This window comes from Manacus candei, unplaced genomic scaffold (genome assembly GCF_025592945.1).
Source record: "Manacus candei isolate 608988 ecotype Guabito, Panama unplaced genomic scaffold, ASM2559294v1 h1tg000066l, whole genome shotgun sequence".
In the NCBI taxonomy this organism is placed as follows: domain Eukaryota; kingdom Metazoa; phylum Chordata; class Aves; order Passeriformes; family Pipridae; genus Manacus; species Manacus candei.
In genome coordinates, this window is record NW_026138114.1 from 566,940 (window position 1) to 574,717 (window position 7,778).

General features: G+C 58.4%; 1 protein-coding gene across 7 annotated transcripts in view; it reads right to left on the bottom strand.

Annotated features, from left to right (window-relative positions):
* The window catches only part of MAP4 (microtubule associated protein 4), a 142,860-nt gene extending 141,951 nt beyond the window's left edge, over positions 1-909 (bottom strand). For all 7 annotated transcript variants that reach the window (XM_051806041.1, XM_051806040.1, XM_051806045.1 and 4 more), the window contains exon 1: positions 787-909. The gene's annotated coding sequence lies outside the window, so the exon portion shown is untranslated. The remainder of the gene's footprint in view (positions 1-786) is intronic.
* Positions 910-7,778: the final 6,869 nt, after the last annotated feature.

The window sequence follows — 7,778 nt, forward strand, 5'->3', positions numbered from 1 at the left end:
TCCCAGGATACACTCAGAAACGGCCCTTGGCAGCAGAGCAGCATCTTCAGCACCAAGAAACTTCACCGTTTGCAGTTTAAACTCACTCCCAGCAGCCCCGCACCGGGCCGTGCCGAACACCCGCGTAATCCCTGCGGCTCTGACCCTGTGACCGGGGTTTGCTCATCCCGAAAGCGGGCCCGCCGTGTATTTATGGCTCTGGCCGAGCCTGCCATGACTGAGCAGAGGCCTCCCCGCGCATCCCCCCGGCCGCCACACCCAGCCCCGGGCCGGGCTCAGCCCGCTCCCGGCCTTATAAAGCCGGGACCAAGGCCGGTCCGGCGGGGGAAGCACGGGGGGGAAACCCCCGCGCAGGAAAGTTTGGGGACGTCCCGGCGCGAAGCAGCGAAACGCAGCGTCACGGGCCCCGAACGCGCGCTCCCCGCCTGCCGCGGCGGGGCCGGCCCATCCCGGGGGATCCTGCGGGAGCGGCGCCGGGAAGCGGCGGCTCCCCCGGGACCACCGCGGGCCCCCCCCGGAGCCGCCCCAGCCTCGCCCTCCCGGCAACAAAGCCGCGCCCCGGCCGCTCCCGCTTCCTCCGCCGGCTCCCGCGGGAGATGCTCCGGGACGCGGCGGGACCCGCCGGCCTCCCTCTGCCCATCCGCGCGTGGCTCCCCCGCCCCGCGGCCCCGGTGACCCCCGCCCGCCCGGCCTCCCGCGCACGGGCGAGGCCGGAGCCCCGGCTCGGCGCCCGCAGCGTGCCCGGGGGTGTCCCCGCCGCCCGCAGCCCCCTGCCCGCGGCCTTACCGTGCGCGGGGCGCGGGGCAGCGCCGGTCGGAGGCGGCCGGCGGGAGCGGCTGTGCCCGGCGGGCCCGGCGGGAGGCGGGAGCGGCGCCGCGCTGGCCTCGCGCCCGCAGCACTACCCTGCCGCCCGGGGGGCGGGGCTAGGCGGGCGCCTCGGCCAATCAGCGCCGCGCCGCGCCCGCCCCCCGCCAATCGGAGGGAGTGCGGGCGGCGCGCGAGGGGGGCGGGGCCGAGGCGGCGCGGCCCGGGCCGGGCAGCGAGGTTGGGTGCGGCGCGCGGCCACCAAGGGGCGGGGCAAAAAAGGGAGGGGCCAAAGGGGAGGGGCCAATGGGAGGGGCGGGGCCAGGGAGTGAGGGGGAGGTGGGGAACGGGGGGACACGGCTGAGGAGAGAGGGGCGGAGGGGACATGGACACAGATGAGGGGGTGAGGAGAGAGGGGCAGAGGGGACATGGACACAGATGAGGGGGTGAGGAGAGAGGGGCGGAGGGGACATGGACACAGATGAGGGGGTGAGGAGAGAGGGGCAGAGGGGACATGGACGCAGATGAGGGGGTGAGGAGAGAGGGCCTCCTCCCCAGCTGGGGAAGCCCAGGGCAGGAAGACCCGGTTTCTGGGTCCCAGCACACACGGCCAGAGCATGTGGAGCTTCTCGTTCATCAGCACCCCCAAATCCTTCTCAGGGCTCTTCTCCATCCCCTCCCCACACAGCCTGTTTGTGTTTGGGATTGCCCTGACCCCTGTGCAGGACCTTGCCCTTGGCCTCGTTGAACCCCCTGAGGTTGGCACGGCCCCACCTGTCCAGCCTGTCCCGGTCCCTCTGGGTGCCCCATCCCTTCCCCACAGCTCGGTGTCCTCAGCAAACTGGCCGAGGGGGCCTCAGTCCCACTGTCCATGTCACTGACAGAGCTGCTGGACAGTCCTGGTCCCATCCCAGCCCCTGAGGACCCCACTGCTCACTGGTCTGCACTGGGACACCGAGCCATTGACCACAGCTCTGAGTGGGACCATCCAGCCCATCCCTTGTCCCCCAGTGTCCCATCCATCAAATCCATGTCTCTCCACTTCAGAGACAAGGGTGTCCTGTGGGACAGCGTCAAACACTTTGCACAAGTCCAGGTGGGTTACGTTGGTCGCTCTTCCCTCACCCCCCATCGCTCACGAACCGACTTTGTCAGGCACAATTTGCCCACGGTGGAACCATTTCCACGTGCATGTGGCTGAAACTCCCTCAGACGAGAGAGAGGCGAGACCGTCCACGCTTGGTACAGTGACACCAACCACACAGGAGGAATATTCAGCCTCCCTTTTTGTGGATGAACCATCGCAACCTATTTTGCGAGTTAATCCAGGCAGGAGGGAGGGAGGGACACCATCCCCTCTCTTGTTGACAACCAGGCTCCTGCGTGTGCCCCAGGGCTGTCTGTGTCACCCATCCGCCCGGAGGGAGCTCCAGAGCTACTAAATCCCATGAAAATCCGTGATACATCGGCCTGCTAGATAAGAAAATCAAAGCCTGGTGACTAAATTAAAACAAAAATAGGTGTGTCTCATGTCTGGTCACTGGAGGGAGGAAACACCCTTTGCATCAGGCGTGGAAGGGCCCACACCCCATCCAGGTTGTGTTGCAGCTTCTGCCCACCCTCCTCCTCCCAGCCCTCTGAGCGTGGGTACATTTGCAGGGCCAGAGCCGGGAAGGGAGCGGGGAAATCCCGTGCCCTGATGAAAGGCATATCTATAACTGCTTAGACCATGTGCTATTTTTAAGCTCCCAGATAAAATAGCATCCTAATGGCTTTCTTTGGGAGCGTCGGGCGACGGTCTGAATGTCAGGGCTGTCCCAGCCTACCCTGAACATCAGAGGCTTAAAGATCCCCCTCTCTCCTTGGGAAATCCACCTCTCTTCTTCTCCAAGGCTTTCTATTAAGTGTCTCTGAGATGGGGTAGACCCTGGTTCTACTGCAGGATGGTAATTCCTGGGTCTGTAGAGTGGATGTATTAGTGCAACAAAAACTATTGGGTTACAACACAGCACTACAGCAGAAACTAGTGGGTTACAACACACTAATGCAGCAAAAAGTGGTGGGTTACAACACACCAGTACAACAAAAAGAAGTGGGTTCCATTGGTGCCGTGTCAGGGAGAATGTCTGACCACGGGGCTGACCTGCTTTTGGGCTTCAAAAAGGACTCCTGGCTCTTTTCTCCTAAATTCCAAGCCTGGAATTTATTCCCCAGAAGAAAAGCCTGAGAGCCCAAAGCCAGGCCTTCACTGCACAACGTCACACAGGAGAGGTCCTTCGGTGGATTAAGGACAAAAATCCCAGCCTGGCACACCTGGGTGTCATAACCCAGCACAGGGATGTGATCCACCCTTAATGCCATAGGTGTGTCCCTTGTAAACTCTATGTTGCAGCAGCAGCTGTCCACCTGAATCCAAACATCCCTCTGGTGTTGCACAAGGGGCTTCTGGCTTTACCAAACCTGGCTCTGTGACCCTGGGAATGGGCTACCAGCAGCCCAACAGCTGGGGGGTTTCCCTCCATTGAAACCAAGTAAATCCTGGGATGGTTTGAGTTGGGAGGGACCTTAAGGACCATCTAGTTCTGATGCTCTATATGTTTGTAGAGCACATAGCAGTCCAGGTGTCCCCTCACTGCTCTCCCACCCACACTGCCAGCTGAGAGCAGCTTCTGGTTCTTTCATCCCCATTTCAGAGAGGGACTCTTCACCAGGACCTGTAGTGACTGGACGAGGAGCAAAGGGCTCCAACTGGAAGGCAGGAAATTTAGGTGAGATGTACAGAAGAAATCCTTGCCTGTGAGGGTGGGCAGGCCCTGGCACAGGTTGCCCAGAGAAGCTGTGGCTGCCCCTGGATCCCTGGAAGTGTCCAAGGCCAGGATGGACAGGGCTTGGAGCAACCTGGGCTGGTGGAAGGTGTCCCTGCCCATGGCAGGGGGTGGGAATTGGGTGATCCTTAAGGTCCCTTCAAACCCAAACCCTTCTGTGATTCTCTAATTCTATGATCTCTCTCTTCCTCTTTGTGACATATGACATTCTCCTTGCACATCTTCAGCTGTTGCTTCTTTTACCCCATTAAGTGTAGTTTCTCCTTACACTGAGATCTGGGATTCCCAGATTTCTTAGATCCTGCCCTGCCCCAGCCTTAGCCAGTGGAATTTTTATCATTGCCACTGGAAGAAGCAGGGTGGAAGAGAGTTTTATACCTCACTTTGTATCTGAGGAGCAAATAACTTGTTCCTGACCAGAAGGAATGAAAGGCAATATATAATATGAGCTGCACCTCTACCCTCCACACAGATGAATTCCTGTAACTCTTCAGAAATCACCAATATAAAGACAGAAAGGGCTGGTTCCCAAGTGAACAACCAATTGATGTGTCCTCAGCTGTTACTGTGCTTACAAACCTGTCTTGCCCAGAAGATCTCATTGCTCCTTTGTTATTCCACCCAAGCTTAGCATGGCTTCCTGGGGCACTGCTGATATGAGACTTCCTTGTTTTCCTTTAAAATCTGAAGTCTGTCCTTTGCTTTCTGGGAGCAATTTCAGGTCACACTCCATTTGTTGCCTCCTCCCGTATTTCCCCTATGCAAAAATTCAAAGCGTCTCACTTATCTCTGTTTATCCCTCAAAAGAATACAGCCTACTCCTCCACTTGCTTTTCCAGCTGCTTTTCCGGGCTCCCTGAGTCCTCTCCATCTGCATTTGGCCTGAAAGGCAGGGCAGCAGGAACCACTTTGGCTCTGGCAGACAAAATCTCCGAGACGCTGCAGGTGTGTCCGTCCTCGCCCCGGCAAAGGGGGGTTGTTTTGCCCGGTGGGGCTGGTGGAGGGACGGGAGGTGTTCAGGCCATGGCTCTGCCCTTTCATCAGGCCAGACAGTGAAAGTGGCTGGGGCCGAGGGAAGGGGACGGGCTCATCTCCCTAACGAGTCGCTCCATTAGCCCGGCAGGTGAGGCAGGCTGGCACTCAGCAGGTAAGGCAGGCTGGCACTCAGCAGGTAAGGCAGGCTGGCACTCAGCAGGTAAGGCAGGCTGGCACTCAGCAGGTAAGGCAGGCTGGCACTCAGCAGGTAAGGTAGGCTGGCACTCAGCAGGTAAGGCAGGCTGGCACTCAGCACTGCCCAGGGGCTGAGTCACCTGCGGGCACCAGGGAGCTGGAAAGGGAAAGCCCGAGCCTGGAGAGAGCTCCAAAGGGAAAGCCCGAGCCTGGACAGTGCTCCAAAGGGAAAGCCCGAGCCCGGGGAGTGCTCCTTCCTCACCGTTTTGGCGGAGCCGCTGCGAACGAAGGACTCTGCAGCGCTCGGCTCCGCTGCTCCCAGGCACCGGCGGTGCTGGAGATGAGCTGTGATGAGCAGCTCTCCTGCCCATTTGTCAAGGGCTTGTCATTCCCTCCCCAGAGCACATGATGGGATAGCCAAAGGTGGATGCCCAGCATGGGAAGTGCTGGGGGGGCAGAGCTGCGGGGTCTGCCCTGCCTGGGCAGGGACACCGCCACTGCCAAGGGCTCCTGTCACCCCTCTGATCCCTCACTGAGCCCCTGGAGGGGCCATTTCCAAAAATGAGTGCAGTTAGTAAGCAATGAACCTGAAGTCCCTATAAAGGAAAACTGAAGGGTTTGACCAGAGCAGGGAGTTGCCTCCACACTTGGAGCAGCACCCAACAAGTCTCACTGTCAGGAAATGTCAGTGTATTTTTGAAGTGGAAGGCCTGTGAGCATCTTGGAGTTTGAATACTCTACGAAACCAACCTCCCATGCCACAGTCTCCACTCCTCATCCCTTCCCTGTCCTGGATCAGGGGTGCAAGGAGAGGATAATCAGTGAGGCAGGACACTGCTCTGGCGACGCAGAAGGACTGTGGGCCACTGGCAGATACTCACCAGCCAGCCAGGGCTGTTCTGCTCATCAGAGCTGACTCCAGCACAATGGAAGGCATGGAATTTTGGCCGGGGATCCCTGCCATCCCAGAGACCTGTCGAGTCTCTCTGACCGGTCATGGGATTTGCCTTGCAGCTGGCACACCCCGTGATCTCCTGATCATCTGTAACTGGCTGTGTGGGGCTGCAGAGGAGGGGGAGGAGGAGGAGGAAGAGCAGGAGGAGGGTGGCTGCAGGGCTGCACTGAGGCTGGGACAGTGAGTTCTACTGCCAAGGGCTCTGTGGTCCCAGACCACCAGCAGAAACACGGCTCCAGCTGCTCCCCTGCACCAAAGGTGCCCCTGTGAGTGACCCGGGGTGTGGGTCACCTCCCACCCACAGCACAGGAACCAGAGCTTGGCATCCCACCTGTGGGCAGAGGGGGACCTGCAGAGGCTTGTCCTGATCAGTGGCTGATATCTGCGTGGTTCTGTGTCCCAGCAGAGCCGTGTCCTGGGAAGCAGAGGGCAGCCTGGCCTTCCTTCTGGAGGGCTTCATCCCGCTCCTCTGGAGAGGGCTTTTAGCCTCAGAGCTGATCCCTTCCCTAGCCTGGGCCTTCATAAACCAAGCCCAATTATTCTGAGGCGGAAAAGTTGAGTGTGTGCCGTAATGACAGAGTGAAATGTCCCGAGGAGCCTGCGTGTAGCCTTAAGTTACCTTTTATAAATAGGTTAAACAGCTGGAGGGCCCGGGCTGTTTAAAGGGAAAAGACATACAGGACATGCCCTATATGATATGTTCCACCCCAAGCAATTCTGCCACTCTGCTGATTTATATCTGCAGATTAAAGGATTTGCCTTTCAATCAAATTATTCTCCTCAGAGTACCAAGTGGGGGAGAGGGGGGATTTCGGTGTTCTCCGCTCGGTGCAGCTCTCCCTGCTGCAGCCACGGACGTTTTCTCCCTCGCCGTGCACAACACACAGCTCCCAAATTACTCCTGATCACTCTGATGGTGATTTGCTATTTCTGTCCTGCTTCTGGTGCACAGGACACTCGGGGGACAGGAGAGGGTGAGAGGTCCTTGGGCCCTGGGGAGCTCCCAGCCCGAACCTGACGGAGCATGTAACCAGGACTGACAAAAGCTGCGTGATGAGACACGAGGCGACTGTTCTGGGGAAGAGCCATCTGCAAAGAGCCTGGATCCATCAGGCCCTGCAGCTCTGCAAGAAGTTTTCTGCAAGTCATGTCCCTCACCACCAAGGACAGTGTCTCCGGGATGGGGGTCTGGTTTGTTTTAATTTCACTGCTCTCTTCCTTCCTCACGTGACCAGGTGCCAGATAAGGCACAGGGAGCAGCAGAGGGGACAGTTCTGGTCACTCCTCTGGAGCTGGGAGGAGAGCACTGAGGGAGATGAGATGAAGGACATGGGTGTCTGGAGCATTTCCATGCTGTCATGGCTCAGACAGAACGAGGGAGCTGTGAAGGGCAAAGGAACCCCCCGTGTGTTTGGTGTGCTGCCTCGTGCCTGGGGCAGCTGTGCCACGTGTGCCACGTGTGCTGTGCCAGGCACAGGTAAGGCCAGGCCACACCAGGGCTGATCTCCTCCCACTGGGTCCCCTCCTGCTCTGGTTGCTGGGCTGGTTGGAGCTCTGGCACAGGAATTTAACACACTTCCCATCCCACTCATTAGGGCTGCTCTGGGCAATCCTCAGACCCCACAGTCCACTCCCTCTCTGGGTCCTACTGAGCTGGGGGCAGCACTTTCTTGTGGCTACAAGTTACAGAGGGTAATGGTCCATGTGCAAGTTAATGGTTTGGAAAGTGATGCTTTCTAATTCCTCTGGCTGTGTGTTACCAAAAAAAAAGGAAATAGAAGCTTCCTGCTGGAAGCTCCTTCCTTCTTCATTCTCCTGGCCATTCAGAATTTTCTCTGGTTCCATCACATCAGTTCTGACTTTCCTTCTTCCTGAGGTGGCTGATCTGCCAGTGTCCCACCACACCCTCTTTTCTCTTCCACAACTGCTCTCCCTGCTGTTGGTGAACTCTCTTGAATCTCCAGATTCCTGCCAGTGGTGGGATGAGACAGCAATATGGGAATTGTCTTTGAAAAGCCTGGACC